We start from the raw sequence: 20,132 nt of genomic DNA on the forward strand, positions 1-20,132 counted from the left end.
GACCAGTCTGCCCTCATAGGAAAGAATATATTCTAATAGTCTGCTGGTCTGGGAGGACAAGAGCTCTTGGAGCACACCTGATTCCAGCCACAGCCTGGAGTCAGGCTGAGCTGAGCCCAGCCCAGCCCAGCCCACCTGGGACCCCAGCTGTGGAAAATAAACGAGTATAGGAATGCAGTCTTCCAGGTATTCCCCACCAACATTGTGTGTTGTACTGCACAACCCATGGTCATGGGCAACCAATACAACAAATCTCACCCCGTCTATGGAAACGCATTCTAGAGGCACTGAAAACTCAATGAAAAAAAATCAAAGCACACAAAAATTTTCAAAGACTCTCAAAGCTTAAACACAATAGAAAGTTATGCAGAAAAAGAAGACGGACGGATTGAACTGCAGAACTATAAAACATCTCTGTGTCGTCAAGCATTATAAACAAGCATATTGAAGACGTAACGTAGCACCTGCTAAAGATTAAATTTAATTTTTGTCCCGTTTCTTTAAGACACTAAATGGAAGGGTGTGTGTAGGAATTTAGGGCAGCCAGCCTTGGCAAAGGAGAGGGAGAATATTTTAAATAACCACTAGGATGGTGGGGAGGGGGAAGGAACAGCTTTTAAGATCAAGAAGAGAGAGAGCAGAACCTCAAGAAGAGAAAAACAAAAAGAAGGCCGCATGCAAGGTTAGGATATATGCAGCCCCAACCCAGAACTATAGCAAGGACACCTTCCATGCGTCCCTGAGCTGTTTGACACAGAACCGTTTCTAGCACTTTGGGACAGGACCCAGGAGCCTGGCAAAGGTTATCCTACATGCGAGTAAGAACACCCATTCCCTTTGCCTCAGAGCCTTGTCCAGACTGGTATTAATGGGAGACTGCACGGCCAGAACTATGAGCCTTCATTTGTCAAACAGCCTGGCCTTTAGGAAAGATGCTTTCATGTCCCATGTCCTTTGTGTGCCCAAAGGAGACCACCAGGCACCAGGGCAACTAACTGAAGGAAGATCCTTGCTCCAGAACTTTGGGGTTATACTGGGGCACCCTACAGTGCCTCAAACTGGGGACAGAGGGAAACAGACATCTTGTCACAAAAGAAAAAAACAATTGTGACATTGAAGATCCTCATCATTCAAGTAAAATTGAGATTAGGATAAAAATGGCCATAAAGTGAATCCTTTTAAAAGATGGAAAGAGAGTGTAGGATCCAAGACTGTGGAGTAGATAAACGCTCTGCTTGCCTCCTTCCATGAACACATTAAAATCACAACTAAATTATAGAACAGTCAACCTGGAGAACCATCTGAAGTTTAACCAAACAGAAGTCCTATAACTAAAAATATGAAGAAGCCACGTTGAGACTGGTAGGAGGGGAGGAGACCCACAATGGGCCCCAAACCTCCCTGTGGTAATTGAGAATCAGGTGGGATATTTTGGCTACAGAGGTTCCCCCTCGAACAGCAAGAGACCCTAGCCCCCATACCAGGCTCCCCAGCCTGGAGTACTGGTGCTGGGAAGAGGAGACCCCACAACATCTGGCTGTGAAAAATGATGGGGATTCTAACCATTCAGGTGGGACAGAAGGCAGTGGGAAACTCAGGCATCCTTTTAAACAGCCTGTGCACAGACTCACTTGCTCGCAGGCACTCACCTTGGGCTCCAGCGGACGGACAGTGACTCAGGAGGCCTTGGAGACATGCGGGGGGGGGGGGCAGACTGAGGTATGTGGCATCAGTAGGAGGACTGGAGAACAGTCAACATTTTCTCAGTGAGTGGTCCTTCTCTGATGCAGCCGGCAGGCGGTGGCCATCTTTCCTATATTGAGCCCACCCCCAACAGGCCAAATATGAATCTGATTGGCCTGGTGAGCTGCAGTGCTCCACCCTGCTGACTCAGCTGAGACCTGCCCCACCTAACTCCTGAACTTCCGGAGAAACTTTCTCCAGGAGCAGTCAGCCCCTCCCGCGTTGCACTTTCTTGGAAAACCGTCAGAGTCCACGGACCCCAAGTGGGTGGCAACTGGCCTGGATGTGCTCTGAGACTTTTGCTGAGTAGTTCCAGGCTCAGCACTAGCACCAAACCAGAGTCTACATTAACCTGGTGACCACAGCTCTTCCCACTCTAGTGACTCCCCAATACCCTGCCTCACCCAACTTGTGTACCACACAAGGCTCATCAGTGACTAAACCTTAAGGGAGGTGGCAGCAGGCCTCAGGGTGTTCTGGCTTTTTGCAGGGCTACCCCAGGCCCCGTACTGGTGGCAGACGTCCTTAGTTCGCAAAGTAGCCTCTCCCATGTTCTTCCAAGTTTAGCACAAGCAGGGAACAACTGCAGATCACTTGATAGCTCCTACCAGGTAGCCCTCTGTTGGTCACATGCACTGGGTCACCTGGGCCTGCCCCAAAGCCCCTCACGAGAGGCCCCAGAACCAACATACTTGGAGATTGGCTTCAGACCACAGCAGAGCGTCACCCAATTAGCCCCACAAGCAGCACACACAAAGGGCAGTCTCAACAGACACCACAGTCCACTGGGGCAAATCCTACTCAGTGGGGTAAGCCCCCCACACAGCTGCCCATACGTTGTAGATGTGGCCAAACCCCACAGCCAATCAGCCTGAGGGCCAATCCCACCTACTGACATGTCAATAGCAATCAAGTCTCAACTATAACAGGAGGGCACATATAACCCACACAAGTGACACTCCTGGAACACTCGGAGCAGGTGACCAGGGAAACTGTGTCAGGGCCCCACAGGGCACCTGCTACATAAGATCCCCCAGCCAAGATTGTGAGACACAGCAGATCTACCTAATACATAGAAACAAACACAGAGAGGCAGCCAAAATGAGGAAACAAAGAAATACGTCCCAAATGAAGGAACAAGAGAAAATTCCAGAAAAAGAACTAAACAAAATGGAGGCAAGCAACCTACCAGAGACAGAGTTCAAAACAATGGTTATAAGGATGCTCAAGGAATTTAGTGAGAATTTCAACAAAGAGATAGCAAGCATAAAAAAGGACATAGACACCATAAAAAAGAACCAGTCAAAAGTGAAGAATACAATAACTGAAATGAAAAATGCACTAGAAGGAATCACCAGCAGACTAGATGAAGCAGAGGATGAAATCAGCGATTTATAGGACAAGGTAGCAGAAAACACCCAATCAGAATAACAAAAGAAAAAAGAATCCAAAAAATGAGGGTAGTTTAAAAGACTTCTGGGACAACATCAAGCATCACAACATTCGTATCATAGAGGTACCAAAAGGGGAAGAGAGAAAGCAAGGGATTGAGAACCTATTTGAAGAAACAATGACTGAAAACTTTCCCAACCTGGCAGAGGAAATAGACATACAAGTCCAGGAAGTGCAGAGAGTTCCAAACAGGATGAACCCAAACAGGCCCACACCAAGACATTGTAATTAAAATGGCAAAGATTAAAGACAAAGAGAGAATCCTAAAAGCAGCAAGAGAAAGGCAACTAGTAACTGATAAGGGAGCTCCCACAAGACTGTAAGCTAACTTCTCAACTGAAACTTTGCAGGCCAGAAGGGATTGGCACAAAATGTTCAATGTGATGAAAAGCAAGAACCTGCAATCAAAACTACTCTACGCAACAAGGCTATCTTTTAAAATTGAAGGACAGATAAAGAGTTTCCCAAACAAGAAAAAGCTAAAGGAGTTCATTACCACCAAATCATATTACAAGGAATGTTAGACGGACTTCTTTAAGATGGAAAAAATAAAAATAAAAATTATGAATAATAAAATGGCAATGACTACATATCTATCAACAATTACTTTCAATGTAAATGGATTAAATGCTCCAATCAGAAGACATAGGAGGGCTGAATAGATAAGAAAACAGAACTCTTACATATGTCTCCAAGAGACTCACTTCAGATAGAAAGATGTACACAGATGGAAAGTAAAGGGATGGAAAAAAATATTTCATGAAAATGGAAATAAACAAACGAAAAAAAAGTTGGGGTAGCAATACTTATAAAATAGACTTTAAAACAAAGTCTATTAAAAAAGACAAAGAAGGACCCAGTAATCCCACTTCTGAGTATTTATCCAAAGAAGTCCCAACGCTACTTCGAATGGACATGTGTATCCATATGTTCATTGCAGCATTGTTTACAATGGCAAAGATGTGGAGGCAGCCGGTGTGTCCACTGACGGATGAATGGATAAAGAGGAGGTGGTACATATATACAATGGAGTAAGTATTGCTCGGCCATGGAAGAGAATGGATTCTTGCCATCTGCAGCAGCATGGATGGACCTGGAGGGTATTGTGCTGAGTGGAGTAAGACAGAGAAAGACACCTGCAATGTGATTTTGCTTATATGTGGAATCTAAAGAACAAAATTAACAAACAAAACAGAAACAAACTCATAAATACAGAAAACATTTTGATGGTTGCCAGATAGAAGGGGAGTTGAGGGTGTGGGTGAGAAAAAGGGAAGGGATTAAAGAGTACAAATTGGTTGTTACAGAGTAGTCATGGGGATGTAAAGCAAAGCATCGGGAATGTAGTCAATACTATGGTAATAACTATGCATAGTGCCATGTGGGTCCTAGATTACTCAGGGGGATCACTTCCTAAATTACATAAATGTCTAACGACTATGCTGTACACCTGAAATTAATATAAAATAACTTTGAATGTCAAAAGAAAAGAAAAGAAAAAAGAAATAGTGTGTGTATACGATGGAACATTACTCAGCCATAAAAAAGAATGAAATCTTGCCATCTGCAACAACGTGGATGGACCAAAAGGGTATTATGCTAAAGGAAATAAATCAGACTGAGAAAGACAAATACCATATGATTTCACTTGTATGTGGAATGTAAAAAACAAATAAACAAACAAAACAGAGAAAAACAGATTCATAGAACATTTTGATGGTTACCAGATGGGAGGGGGGTTAAGGAGATGGGTGAAAAAGGGGTAGGAATGAAGAAGTACAAACTGGTAGTTACAAAATAGTCATGGGATATAAAGTACAGCAGGCAGTCAATAATATTGTAATAATTACATACGGTGTCAGATGGGTACTAGATTTATTGGGGTGATCACTTCTTAAGATATCTAAATGTCTAATCACTATGTTGTACACCTGGAACTAATATAATATTGTATGTCAACTGTAGTCGAAAAATAAAAATTATTAAGTGCAAAAAAACTAAAATTAAAAAAAGGAAAGAAAGAAATGTTTGTGACTTTATATTTTAAAAGAAACTACAAATTATGAGACCGTTTGTTTTAGCTTCCATTTAACAAAAGTAGGCTGTGCACGCAGCTCTTTTTTAATTCTTCCAATGAACAAAGAATAAATCAAACGTTGATTGGGGGGGGGCATAATTTTTCTGACAAGATTGTCTGATAGCATGACACAACGCTCTTGATTTCACGTTTGACTTTCACAGCACAACCATAAAGAGGACATTTTTGCAAAATAAAAAAAAAATTCAAGGCGTCATCAATTTTCCCAATGGCCTGTCTTAATCCTCTCAAATTCAAATCTCTCCCTTTTGAAGTGCCTGTCATGTCATCAGCCTCGTAGATTTTCTCTTCTGTAATTGTTAGCTGCCTGGACTCTGCCTTGCATGTGATTCAAATAATTCTCCATAATCACTTTGATCAACCTCAGGGAATTTTGCATCTTTGGCAAAATTTGAAATTGTTTTGCATGATACTTCAAAAAGTTGGTAACATATGGATAACAGGAATAGGACAACCCACAGACCGGATGAGGAAGGATAGAAAAACGAGTGTTTAGCGTGAGGGATGTGGGAGTTGGGGCAGAGTTTTATAAGAGGGCAGCGGAAGAGTGGATATTTTTGTGTCGTGGCAAATTTTGTTTTCCTATGCAACCTTCTAAGTTCAGGGACTAAGATTGTGGGAATGCGGAAAACAAGGACCCCTCTATAGGATCAGGGATATTAACTATAATATGTAAAGAGCTCATGCAAAGCAATGAGAAAAAAAATGGACAGAGACAAAAACTTATTATGAAAACCAATAAAGAAATGCAAGAGGCTAATAACCATAAGAAAAAATATTCAGCTTCGCTGTAAACAAAGAAACACACAACCAAGCAATATTTCACCATCAAATGAACGTTTTTTTAAATTATAATTCTCAGTGCTGCTAACATTATGAAGAGCCAGGCCCTCCTTATACACAGTTGGTGAAGGGAAAATTGGTACAGGCTTTCCAGAAAACAAATGCAAAGCTATATCCAGCCTTAAAATTATTTCAGCTGCATCATATATTTTTTTTATAAAGTCCCATGCTGCCTGTTCACATCCTCACATCATTCTTAAAACGAACAAAGACTAAATCAAATGTTGATTTTGAGGGCGTAATTTTTCTGGGGGAAAAATAATCGTCTAGTGGCACAAAACAATATCCTTCACTTTGAGTGAAGTTAATTGCTTTTTGAGCTCTCTCTAAAGTTTGATCTCTCACTTGGAGGCCACTTTGCATAGGAAATAAAAAGACTACCCCTCTGGGTCCCACTCCGAAGGGGCGTGGAGCTGAGCAGAGCTGCCTTCAAGGCACCAACTTGAGGTAAGAAGCAGCTCCTGCCCCAGCCAAGGGGCTCCTAGCTCACCTGCCTCAGTTTCCCTCCTCAGCAAATTCAAATGACTATAAGTGACAGGCCTGTGTGTGCCTCCCCTAGGCACTGAGAAGCTGGGAAGTTAAGCTCTTGGAGGTGAGGAATCCGCCAATATGGAAACAGGAGAATCTCAATGATTTCTCCAAAGAACTTTATATTTCCCTCCATCTCCCCTACTATGCCCTTCGGGGCATTGTCTGGCTCCACACTCCTACAGAGATAAACGCTCTTTCAATTCAGATAAGTCTGGACGCTCAATCTCTGATTCCACCCAACCAGGCTGCTACTGAAGCTTCTAGCCTCTGAATTGTCTGGACATTTTCAAGCACCCCTCCCCCAATGTCTATTATCGTGCTTTATTCAGGCTAGTCCCCTTTTCGTCTCCTTAAAAAAAAAAATTTCCTTTTATGATTCGAAATGTGATCCTTGCTTCTTGTAGAAATGTATAAACCCACAGAAAGTTTGAAGAAGGAAGCTTTAAAACTCCCTAACCCCAAATTCCTCTACCTCACATTCAAAGTTCTTTGTGACCTAACCCCAGCCACCCCATAGGACTCCCACATAGACCCTTCTGCTCTCTCCTTCTGCCTGTCACTGGCAGCTGGCTCTCATCTCTGCACCTCCATTCTGCAGCCCCCCATCCTAGAAGGCCCTTCCTCTCTGCCCATCGGAACCCAGGTGGAGAGCACCCTGGAAGAGGAGGTGCTGAGGGCATTCTCATCCTGATTCCCACATCAGTCACACAGCCTCCTGGGGCCTCAATTCCCTACCAGTTCCCAAAACAGCCTCTGCCCCAGCTACGGCCAAAGGAGAAGCTATAAGAACTGAGATGTGTGAGAAACTTTTGAGAGGCTGTGCCCATGTAAGGGGGTCCGTCTCGTCTTAATGGCTGAGCCCACGTCGTCACCCAGGACTCTGCAGGTTTCTCTAAACGCCCCCCACCCCCACCTCCATGCCTCTTCCTGCACACTTCCTAGCCTAGTCTCCTCGCTGAAACAAGGCAGGAGACAATACAGAGCTAAAGGGACCAATAGCCCATGAGAATGGCATCAACCTGACTATTGCCTGAAGACATCTGAGACCCAGCAGAGGCGGCCAGAGCCTTTTCTGAGCTTCCTTTATCTGACTGAAACAGAGCTCCTTGCCCGCCTCTGAGAGCATCCAGACAGGGAGACCACTGACCTTTAACACCATGACATTCCAAAACAATTGTGTAAATGAGCTGTCTCAGGCAGCTCAGGCTGTCATAGCAAAATACCACAGGCTGGGGGCTTAAACAACAGAAATTCATTTTCTCACAGTTCTGGATGCTGTGAGTCCGTAAGCCCAAGATCAAGGTGTCCTCAGGGTTGGGTTCTGCAGCAAGCTGTCTCCCTGGCTTATAGACAGCCACCTTCTCTGTGTGTCTCCACATGACAGAGGGAGAGAGCAAGCTCTGGGGTACCTCTCTTTATAAGAGCACTCAGCCCAGCATGAGGGCTCACTCTTATGACCTTATCTAACCCTAATGACCTCTCAAAGGCCTTATCTCCAAAACCCATCACATTGCAGGCTGAGGCTTCAATATACGAATATGGGGGCATAGATTCAAGTCCATAACGCAAGTCTTGTCAAAACCTTCCACACTTTTCCACTGAAGCCCTAAGTGCCACCCCCAACCCCATTAAGTTGGCAAGTAAACTCCTACCTGTATGAACTGAGGTGTTGAAAGGCTTTTGAGAAAGGCCTTCCCTATATAAGGGGGTCCATCTCTACTTAAGGGCTGAGCCCCAGTCACCCGGGACTCTACAGGTTTCTCTAAACATTGCCCACCCACATGCCTCTTCCTGCACTCCTGGCCTGGTCTCTTAGGAGACACGCCTCATAGAGTACTTCTGTGTGTATGTGAAATAAACCTTGTCTTCTGTTGGGACCTCTGTTTGCTTTTGCCCAAATCTTGTCTCCCCCATCAGACTCGGCATATTTCTAGAAACTGTCCATTCCCTCTGAGCGTAGCAGGTGCCCTTGGGCAGGCTGATGGCAAATGAAAACAAACTCGGGCTCAGGAAGAACACACTCTACTCAAAAGGATTAGTGCTGGAAGAGAGGGAAGGGGTCCATTGCAATAAAGAGAATGCTTTCACCATAAGATCTGCAAGCCCCTCAAGAGTTAGGCCAAAAGAGTTTTCTTTTATGGAGAGGAGTAAACAACACTAGAAAGAACCAGGCGTAGGATATGGGATGAGGGTAGCAGACGGAATAGTAGGTCAGATATGCTCTTCCCTGAGGCCAGCCTGTCCCCACGAGGGCTGTGCACAGGTTCAGGCAACGGCAGGCCAAAGTTCAGGGGCCTGGGGGGAGGGCAGAAACGGAACCAGAGTTTGGCTAAGAAGCATTTTGTCCCGATTCATCACGCAGGGGGGGGGTGGGGGAAGCAGTTCAGCTAATCATTCATGAGGCAAAGAATGAGAATTTGGAGGGTCCGTGTCTGGCCTTATCATAGGTCCACGAGAGTTACCTAAGTCATATGGGGAAGTAAGATACTTTTCACTAAGCTGTTTTCTGGAACAAAAGGGTGAAGGGAGTCCTTTCATCTTTGCTGTGTTCCAAGAACACGGGCTCAGGTAAAATTCTACACTGTCACAGACACACACACACACACACACACACACACACACACACACGCATAAGTAGACATGAATAAGGAAGTTTTGTTTTTAAAGCTTCCTGAGTTGCAGTTTCTCTTTTTATCTAGAGATGACAATTAGAATCTCCTAACAAGGGCAGGTTGACCCCTTGTTTTGGGGGTTATTCTCTTTATTAAGAGGTTAATTAAGAGGTTACCCTTTTGCTTTTGCAAAGTGAACACCCACTTCCAGTGTGAGAATGAAGACAATAAGGGGCTAAAAAATTTGAGACACAGGAGAACAAAGGCTCTGCATATCAGTGAAAGTGTCCCCTAAATTATGATTGCTTTAAGGTAGCAACAAAATTTCCTCTCCCAAGGGCACTTCAGAGGATGGGGGCTTGAGGTCTGAGGGGAGACCTGCTGGGGCACTCCTGGGGGAACTGATTGGTAAGCCAGGCCTGAAACAAAGCCAAGGTTGAGTCCTGAGAAGGGAACCCCCTTTGGCCCTGGGACAGAGCAGGTCACCGGTATTTTCTGGATTGTAATTCCCTCGGCCTGCTCCAAGCCTTCAGAAAAGCAGGCCTCCAGTCTATGGGTACCTGGGAGTACCCAGTGCTGTGCTAAATGTTTAACAACTGGAAAGGAGGAAGGAGCCCTAGTTTGCAGTGTTTACTGATTTCTTTGGTATAAATACTCCACCGTGGCTGACAAAAGCAGCTGCGCTCACAGAATTCCTCAAGTGTCACCATGTGCTCTCATAGACTGGTGTAGGCCAGCTCCAGCAGCGGGCAGGTAAACGGCAGGGGGAGGTGGTGGCGGCAGACTGGGGACGCCTGTTCGAAGAGGACCAAAGGAGCTCCAGCTCTGGAAACATGTGTGAGTTCCCCAGGAGTTCCCAGTAACCCCTGGAGTGGGGAGCCCGTAACATGTTAGTCAAGTGCAGGTGGAAACTCTGGTGACTGGGAAGTGTGTGTGCCCCATGCTGCACCCCATGTGGCTCACAACAGCTGTTGGCAAGTGCCAGACGTGACTCTGACCCTAGATGTCCCCAGTCCATGCTCACTGCCTGAATCATGGGCAGGTTGCTGAAAACCACCTGAGAACATGCATGTGGGGACACTTGAGCCGGCCCAGAACAGGCATTCTCGGGCAGCTCAGAGCGACTGTTAAAGTGTGTCCCAGGGTGAGCTCTGCCAGGCCTATGTGTGTGTCAACCCAGAGGGCGAAACACTTGTACCTGAGGCCAGACACGGCCACCACTTCACCATATTCATTAACTGGGCAAAGTGGAAACAGATGGACCGAGAAGTTGAGAGACCTGAGAGCAAACCCATTCATTTAATGAAGTGATCTCATCTCCTCCTTCTGGTGCTATGCAATGGAAGAAATTGGCAGTGGCCACCTCGAGGGTGCAAGAAATGGTGCGTGACTATTTTCTTTAATCAGATTCAGTCTAACTCCAAGTCTGACTCCGGTGGGGGTGGCGAGAAACTCAGTCTTGTTTGGCTCCCTCCTGGCTGCCTCTGTGCCCAGGGTCAGAGGAAGGCACCAGCAATCCTGGCAAAGTGACGCATTCAGGGAGTCTGTGTGGTCTACACTGGTCCCTTGATGTCCAGCAGCTCTGCGGCATCTGTGCTAGGTTCAGGCTTGGGCTCTGTTGAGGTGGGGAGCCCTGGTGTTGGCCCCCCACTCCCTTCGACCCCACCCTCAGGGCACCTCCAGGGAGTGGAACTCAAGGCGCCCCCATCTCCTCCTTCCTACTTTTGGGGGATTTCCCTCCTTTTGTTGTTTCTACCTCTATCCCTCGAAGGCTTGTCGTCTCTCTTCCACTCTGGCCACCCAGCACCATCTGCTTCTCAAGCGAAGGCTTTCCCAGGACAAGCAGGAGAGAGGGCAGTCCTCACAGCTTCTGCCTTCTGCCGAGACAAGCAAGCAGATTCTTGCCCTGGAATGGGGGAGCAGAAAACAGAGCACTAAACCCAATCGGTCCAGACAGTCTGATTCCTCGACTGCAATGAAAACAACACGCCATTTAATATCACAGTTCATTATCCTGCGATGTGTTGTGGGGGAGAGAAACAAAGACTTTAGACGGGGTACAAAGGGGAGAGAGGACTCCATGTATGGACCTGGGGAGCTCTGGCTCTGTGACCACAGGTGCAAATCGCTCATGCCACGACGGCTGAGAAATTCAGTTGGAGTCTGGAGACGCAGTTAACAAAGAAGCAGAGGATCTGCCAGGGAGGCTGCTGCTGCGTCTTCCTATCCAAGAGTTGCAGCCTCAGCTTTCTAGAGGTTGATTTCCTCCTCCGAGGCCCATCTGAGTGTGCAGTCTGAACTGCCAGGACCACCCGGCACGGAACTGTCTTCCCTTTCCTCTCTCACAACCACCCTCCCCCCATCATCCCCGCCCTGCCTCCTTCCACCCTTTCCTTTCCAGGACACTCCGCACCCTCCTCTCCCATCCCACCCTCACACCCCTCCCCAGCACTTGTTCTGGTGAGTTCTTACGCATGGTAAGATAGAAGAAAGGAATGAAGCAGCTATGGCTGCCACCCCCTGCTGTGGCGAGTGTCACAGCACAAGTCCAGCAGGGCTGCCCTCCTGAACAAGTCCAGACTTCCTGCTCAGGCAGGTGGCTGCCACAATCAGAACTTGCCACCCACTGCACGCTCATCCCCATCCTCTCAAGAATCTGAGTGGCAGATGCCCCCAAGGGACCAGGATGAAATGTCTGGCCGCCATCTTGAACCCCACGCTCCTTAGCCAGGACTCCTTAGTCCAGCTTCTCAGCTCGAGAAAGTCATGGCACTCTAGGCTTCCCCAGAGTAACCTCCGCGGCTGGGTCCCCAAAGTCCCCATTTCTGCCTAGACTGCTCTGGCCACAAATGTGGGAAAAAATCAGCCTTCCCGAGGCATCTCTCCGAGTGCTCTCTGGTCAGCTCCTGCCTGGGCTGAGCCTCAGACTGAGGCAACGATCCCAGTAACAACTACAGTGGACTGAGTGACGTGTGCTGATGATTCTCCACAGCCACTCTGAGAGTGGGGCCTCCCCGTCTGACAACAGGAAACTGACACGCAGAGAAATCACTTACCCAGGTCTGCACACTTCGTAAGTCTTGGAGGAGGGGAAGCCTCATATGTCAGACGCCCTTCTACATTCCCACTGTGTTATGGGATCAGAAGGAGGAGAGATCACCCCATATCCAAGAGTGATTAGCCTGGACGCATTTCCCAGATTCCGCCGGCTCAGACAGAAGGGAGCAGATAGAACTCTGAACAAATGCATTTTGAGGGCAAGAAAGCAATTGGAAAGGACTGAACTATGGGGAACAGTCCGGGAAGCTGGGGAATGGTGATGGGCCAGGTGGAAATGTATTAGGCTGCCTTTGGAATCTCCCTGTAGAGTTTCCGAAGTGCTTTCATATACATCATGCTGATTAATCCTGACAACTCCTGGGGTGAACAGGGCAGGAAGTGGCTGAGCACACAGATCACACTCACCAGCCGAGGGGGTCCGGGGGCCGGAACCAGCAGTCACAGGCCCCATGAGGGGTGCATAATATACTACCTGCACATGCATGCAGCACCTGGAAGAGTTGGCACAGGTAAGCTTTGCTCTCTGTTCACTGGGGCAGCGCTTCTCACACCCAAACATGCACCAGAGGCCCTGAGGATGGCGTTAAAATGCAGATTCTGATTTGGCAGGTGTGGGGTGGGAGCTGAAGGTCTTCATTTCCAGTAAGTTCTAAGGCGACACCGATACTGCTGGTCTACGACCGCCCCGTAAGTAGCAGGGTCTGGAGGTCATTCCAGTCTAGGGGAGGCTGAGCTGCCAGGCTCAGCAGGCCTGGGCAGCTGCAGCTCCTCAGTCCTCTCCTGGGCTCCGAAGGGGCTGCAGACCCCCGAGGCCCCTGTGGCCTCTGGCGGGGACTCAGACCCCGCCAACCAGGGTGCCCGAATGCAATCGGCCCCTGCCATGCTTGGCACTGCATTGCTGGCACCAGAGCCGTTTAGGGCACCAGAGAGACTGAGGAAAGTAATATCCTCACAACCTGGAGGGTGTAAATAATGAAAGTCAGATCCATAAGTAATTACTTTTTAATTAATTAGGAATGATGAATAGTGAAGACCTGGCGACTCGGGCAGAGTGGTGTTAACGGTAATAGCCTTGTTCCTTCCCTGGCTGAAATTGATTTGCTGGGGAAGGACGCAGTGGGGAGGGGGGCACCCTGGGTCTGGGGGACAGAGGAGGGCAAGGCAAGAAGCAGGGATAGCCTCCTCCTAAGGCCCAACCCAGGGCTTCTCTACACCCCGTTGAAGTGTCTCATCCCTGGGGAAGGGACCTGCAGAGCAAAAGGCCACACTTCTCACTTCCGAACCCTCTGCAGACTTACCTAATTAATCTTCACAGGCTTCCTGGGGAGGGAGCCCAGGGCTCCTTCCTGTCTGTCAGTGGGAGCAAAGCTGCAGTCCAGGGAGGGACTGCCCAGTCACGGAGCTCCAGAGGGCTGCTTCTTGGTGGGGGAGACCCTTCCCGAAGGCGGTCCCGGGTGCAGGGAAAAATCGACTGGTGACCCTCCTACAATAGGTTAGTCCCCACCAGGAGGACTGAGGGATCCTGGTGGGTCACGCCACGCTGCAGGTTTTCCTGTCACCCAGGCCCCTGCACATAGGAGACCCTCGGCCCTGCCCCCACCCATCCATGAACTAAACCAGCAAGCAGGGCCCTTCTGCGCCTTCACCCCCACCCCCTACTTCCGGAAGGAATAACATCCTTCAAAGATGTGAAAAGCAGACCACGTAGCGTTCGGCTCCTCAGTTTGAAAAGGAGGCAGCATCCGATTGTCATAACATGAACACAGCAGGCCTCACTCCTCCCTTCTCACACTAAACAGACCCTCACCCCCAGCTTCTGAGGACAGTTGTGGGGGGAGGGGCTCCCCTTCCCTGTAGTTCAACCAGGATGAGCAAGCTGGGGAGGAGGACAGGTGAGAAGGCAAGGGATTAGAAGTGTCTTAAACCTTTGAAGGAGGGATGGGGTTAGAGTGAAGCCCTGGCATCCAGCACAAAATTGAAGGGGACACCCACAAATCTCAGTCTCTTTCCTGGCCCTGTCTCCGTGAGAGGAGAGATAGCCGAGGGCCTCACTAGACACAGCGTCACTGCCCATGTAGGATACTAGAGGACGAGTGACCTCACAGGTATAGGGGGTAGCTAAGTTTTAAGCAGCTTTGAAGAAGGAAAGAGAAGCAGTGGGACAAGAAGGGAAGTCAGGAAAAAGAAAAGAGAACTCACTTTATTCTGTTTAGTACCAGTCCAGGTTCTTTGCACAGAAAGAAAGCATCAGCGTCCCACCTACGGGTGCTCAAACAGAGGCAGACTCAGTTTCCTCACCTCTGTGGAATGGCCTGAGCTGAAAATCCACAATGAACAAAATAGCTAAATGTTAAATAAACACCAGATTCTCCCCCACACTTGGCCTCACGCTTCTCACCCTAATCCCTGCCCTATTGGATCCTGTCTTTATTTGAAATTTGGATAATTCTTCCATCGATACTTTGAATTTTTATTTTATTAAAATATCATTAAAATATCATCCATCTTGATTACTGACTTTCTGCCCCCCTCCCTCACACCTGGCACCCAAGGGGAATGCCTTCTTTCTCTCCCTAGTCTCAGTCCTGCTTGAATGCCATAGGTGAGCAAAGAGCATTGGGTTTTTTTGGACACAAAATCAGACACAGAACTAGGTCCAGTTTTACCGCTACTCCCAGCCAAGAGTCAGTTTCCAGCTCCATAAAAATGGGCTTCTAATGCCTCTGCAGAAAGAGGGTGAGACGAGAATGGTGTCCAACACGTGGCAGAGCCTCAAGAAATGACAGCTCCCTTCCACTCAGCCTCTTCCCTTGCTGAGCCCCTGGACTCAAAGGGACTGGGAGCCACAGACCCACAGAGCCCATCAACACTGCTAGGGGGCCACCAACCTTTCCGAAGTCCCTTCCAGATCTTCCTTTGGCAGGTTGAGAAATGAACTGCAGATTCAGTGTAAAAAGGAAAAAGCAATAATTGCAGCGGTGTCAGACCAATTTGTTTGTGTTAATTGCAGCCAATTAAACTTTTCTTTTTTTAAGTTACCCCAGGTCAGGCTATCTAAGGGAAGTTGTTTTCTGGCCAGATGGTAAGAAAAGCCTTTTTTGTACCCGCCCCTGAGGTGGAAGAAGACACATGAATTTCAAAGGCACCCCGAAATAATGAACAGATGGACAAAGGGCCAGGAAGAAAGGGCCAGATGGAAATGGATGAACACGACAGTCTGACAACCCAGCCCTGTGAGAAGCATATGAACGTGAGGGAAGGAAGACTTAGGCCGGCCTAGACTGGCTACTCAATGTATGGTCAATGGGCCAGCTGCGTGGCACCATCTGGGAGCTTGTTAGAAGGACAGCATGTTGGGCCCTACCTCAGACCTGCTGAGTCAGAATCTGCATTTGAACAACACCCCCCCCCAGGTGGGGGGGCATTTGTACATACAGTACAGTTTGAGAGACACCACCTTGAGATTCACCCATTCTGGATGTAAGCCTAGCAACCAATTAGAGGCTCACTATAGTGTGGAGTCTTCTCTGAACCATCCCATCCATGTCTAGCGGCCCCGGCCACTCACTAAAAAAGGCCCTCTCAATGGTTCCCCAATCTCTGACTCAACTCCATTCCCCTGCAAATCAGTTCTCCACCAGCTCTGCCCTGCTGGGGCTCCAAGAGCTGTCCTCCTGTGTCTGCTTGGATTCAGCCAATGGGAGACCCTGGCTGGAGGTGGGGGTTGGAAAGAAAGAAAAGCAGGGACATTTATTCCCTGCTCTCTCTCTCTCTCTCTCTCTCTCTCTCTCTCTCTCTCTCTCTCTCTCTCTCTCTCTCTCTCTCTCTCTGCAGGGTTGCAACTTAGCAATGACTGTTCCAGACCTTATCGCTGCATCTGTCAGGCGCCGTCCGGAAGCTACAGCTTGTGTTGGCATGCGTTAATAATGCTCCCTCCTCTTGCAAGCCCTTCAGGCCAACAGGTGGTAACGGCTTCCTGGCTCCTCCCTGGTGTCTCACAAGTCCTTGTTCTGTTTTCCTTAATCCTACTGCTTTAATTATTTTAAAAATTATTATTTAGATATGTTAAGGCCAAGTGATCAAGAGATGACTGCCATTGAAAAGATAGTTTATGGTACTCACTGATTCCCAAGAGAGCTCCACAGCAGGTCACAGGAGGGCCCCATGGAGAAGCACCAGGGTCGGTCACAGGCAGAGGGAGAAGGGAGCCTGCATGGTGAGTTCGGATAATTTCGGTGGATTCTGGGGCTATCATCCCAAGTTGTCTGGCCCCTGGCACTGGAGGGGCTGGAGCAGGTGTGTAGTGACCTGGAATGTGAGAGCCCAATAAGAGAGGTAGTAGGGGGTGGGGCTCTGGACTGGTCGGTTTTATTTGAAAATCACACTCCTGGGGCAGAGGACTCTTCCCCCAGGAGGGAGGGTGGGACAGGAGGCCAGGGCCAGGTGACTCAGGCCTGAGTCCAGACCACGATGCGTCCAGCCTATGCATGCAGGGCAGGTGTTCAAGCACCAGGTTTACAGAAGCCAGAGACATAGCTGACACGCTTACCCCTGCCTCCAAAACACTCGTTCACTAAACTCTCTTCCATTAACCCTTTGAATGTGCCGGCTGCTTCGGGCGGGGTCCTGACTAAATCGTCTTCTACGATTCTGTTCTCTCCAACCCATGAGGACATCTGGATTCTTCGCCTGGACTATGGGTCCTTCGGTCTTAACTAAACCTGTAACACAACTGGAGTCTCTCTGGAAGACAGTCATTTTCACAGGCGATTTCTGCTCCCAATATGACACCTAGAAAGGTTTATATATAGTCATTCGGGGAAAGCACGAATACGGGCTTCTTCCCAGCAAAGGGCAAGAGGCATGTCGTGGGTACAGAGCCCATCCTCTCCCAGCCCGAGAGAGTGGGGTCGTCGCCCTCCCCTTTGCCTTGCCTGCCACCTCCTCCCTGCCCTTAATGGCGGGGTCAGGAGCCAGGAATGTGCTGAGCGTGCTGCCTGGTGCTTGGATGGTAATGATGACCAGATTTAATAATAATTAGTGACTGCACATTTGCTACAGCAGATGAAATCATTGTACAGGAAGGCTGGTGGAAAGGGAAAGCCACGAATGCCTTTTCCTTTCATCACTAAAACAGCAAAGCTACAGAGCTTGCCCCCAATTAATTAGCACTGTGTCTTATCAGCACCTTTGTCTGCTGGTCCTCACATGACACAAATGGGATGTAGCCAGCTGCCCTGGCTGCTGCCGCCCCACCTAAAGGAGCCTCAGGCCTGGGCAGAACCTCAGAAAGGGCTTTCCTGAGCACCCCACCGTGATCTGGGGGGTAGGGAGCACATGGGGGGTGCCTAGAGATAGCTGTATCTCCAGCAGAGCAGGAAACCTAATCTCCTGGCCACGGAGCCGGTGGTAGTGATGCAGAGAATCTTGCCCACGCAAAGAAACGCCAACTGCCAGCAAGTGGCCAGGAAGACAGAGTGACAGTGTTTGCATCTGCAGAAGTGCACGAGCTCCAAGACACATTGTCAAGACCAGATTCTGGGGCATGTGAGCAGTGTAGCCGCACAGGGCTCCATGCCAGAGGGCCCATCTTAAAACTCATAACACTTGAATCTTGGAATCTTCCATTTGCAAGTGAAGTCCAATGGGACAATGGAGAATGGGTGAGGGTGGGAGGGGGCTCCCTTGCTTCCCCACTTCCCCAGGGGGTGATTCTCAGCCATCCACTCTCCCACCCACTTCAGCAACTGCTGCTGCTCTTTTATCCCTGATGAGGGCCTGTGTCAGTGGGCCAGGGCCCGGTGTGTGCACCCCACTCACTGAATTTTGGGTCCCAAGCATCTGTGAGGGCGTGCACTCACCCCGCAAGTATTCCCATAACAAGGGAGTGTAACAGGAAAGAGCAAATAAACACATCCTGACAGGTCGAGAGAGCGCTACTATGAAAGAAAGGAAAATCGTGTTTTTCTGCTTTGGGAGCAAGGAGCCCTGCATTTTTTTTTTCAAATATTTTATTGGGGAAGGGGAACAGGACTTTATTGGGGAACAGTGCGTACTTCCAGGACTTTTTTCCAAGTCAAGTTGTTGTCCTTTTAGTCTTAGTTGTGGAGGGCGCAGCTTAGCTCCAGGTTCAGTTACCGTTGCTAATTGTAGGGGGCACAGCCCACCATCCCTTGGAACTAGCAACCTTGTGGTTGAGAGCCCATGCTCCAGCCAACTGAGCCATCCAGGAGCTCAGCAGCAGCTCAGCTCAAGGTGCCATGTTCAATCTTAGTTGCAGGCGGCGGAGCCCACCATCCCTTGCGGGACTCGAGAAGTTGAACCGGCAACCTTGTGGTTGAGAGCCCATTGGCTCATGTGGTAATCGAACCGGCAGCCTTCGGAGTTAGAAGCATGGAGCTCTAACCGCCTGAGCCACCGGGCCGGCCCTGCATTTTTATTTTGAACTGGGCTCTACAAATTATGTACTGGGCTTGCCTACTGCTCCTCAGGCAGGATTTGGGGTGTTTCAGAAGTTTCCCCCAGGCATCTGGGCAGCTGTGACTACATTCAACCCACAATGAGATCGTGCTACATGCATGGGGTCCCGTGTTAGGTAGAAGGTGGAAGTCACAGCTCCCTCAAAGAATGACGACTCTGGGCTCAATCACCCTTTCTGTGCAACTGAGCGCACACCTCGGAAAATCTGAAACTACTTGTAAATTTAAAAATATAGTGGTAAAGAGATCCTCATGCCAGTGTTTAAAGCCCTGGGCCCTGGCTGGAATTTGCCTCGCTGGGGAGGTGGGGGGAGAGTGACCCAGGGGAGGCAGTTTGGAAGCAGTTCAAACCAAGTAGGATCAGCCAGTCTGGAACTCCAGACCCGCTCAGGGGAGCTGCCCTGTGCTGGTTAATTATGGAGGCACTAGAGTCGGAGCTGGTTAAATTCCTTGTCTTGCTACTTACTGTGTGACATTTATAAGTCCATTAAAGTCTCAGAGCCTCACTTTTCTCACTTGTAAAACAACTGTCCTTGACTCAAACTGAAAAACTGTGCATTACACAGCATAAGATGCCTAGCACATAATAGGTATTTGCTAACTTAATCAGCCCGGGCTGTTATAAACAAGTTCCACAGACTGGAGGGCTTCAAACAGTAGACATTTATTTCTCCCAGTTCCGCCGGCTGAGTCCAAGCTCAGGTGCCAGCATGGTTGGCTTCTGGTGAGGGTCCCCTTCCAAGTTGCAGATGGCCAACGTCATGCTATAGCCACTCATGGTAGAAAGAGGGCAAGAGAACTCCCGAGGGTCCCTTTTATAAGGGCACTAATCCTATTCCCAAGGGCTCCACCCTCATGACTTGTTGGCCTCCTGAGGAATCCAAAGTTAAGTAACTTGTCCAAGGTTTGGATCCACCTGCAGACAACTAGACTCCAAAGTCCAGCCTGAACCAAAGGCACATTCTTCCCCTCTGTGAAATGGGCCCGATAACCTCTACATTGACACCACCCAGGACTTTGGCCTTTAAGTGAAATCAATAAGCATGAAAAGTGATCGGAAAGGAGAGAGTAGACACAACGTGGCCACAAAGAACCAATGTGTTAATATGGAATGCCCGTGTGATCAGGGAGAGGGCGAGAAGCAAAGAAGTGGGAGACAAACCTTAGCAGGGCTCCTGGCTCGCTCCTCTCCCACCAGCGGCTGTCACCGTACTAAGTCTGGGAACCCCTCACGCCACTCCATTCCACGGAAGGCACAGCTTGTGGACAAAGAAGGGCACTGGCCATCTACACTGCTTGTGACCGTTAGACCAT

The sequence above is a fragment of the Rhinolophus hipposideros genome (assembly GCF_964194185.1).
Source record: "Rhinolophus hipposideros genome assembly, chromosome: 20".
NCBI lineage: Eukaryota > Metazoa > Chordata > Mammalia > Chiroptera > Rhinolophidae > Rhinolophus > Rhinolophus hipposideros.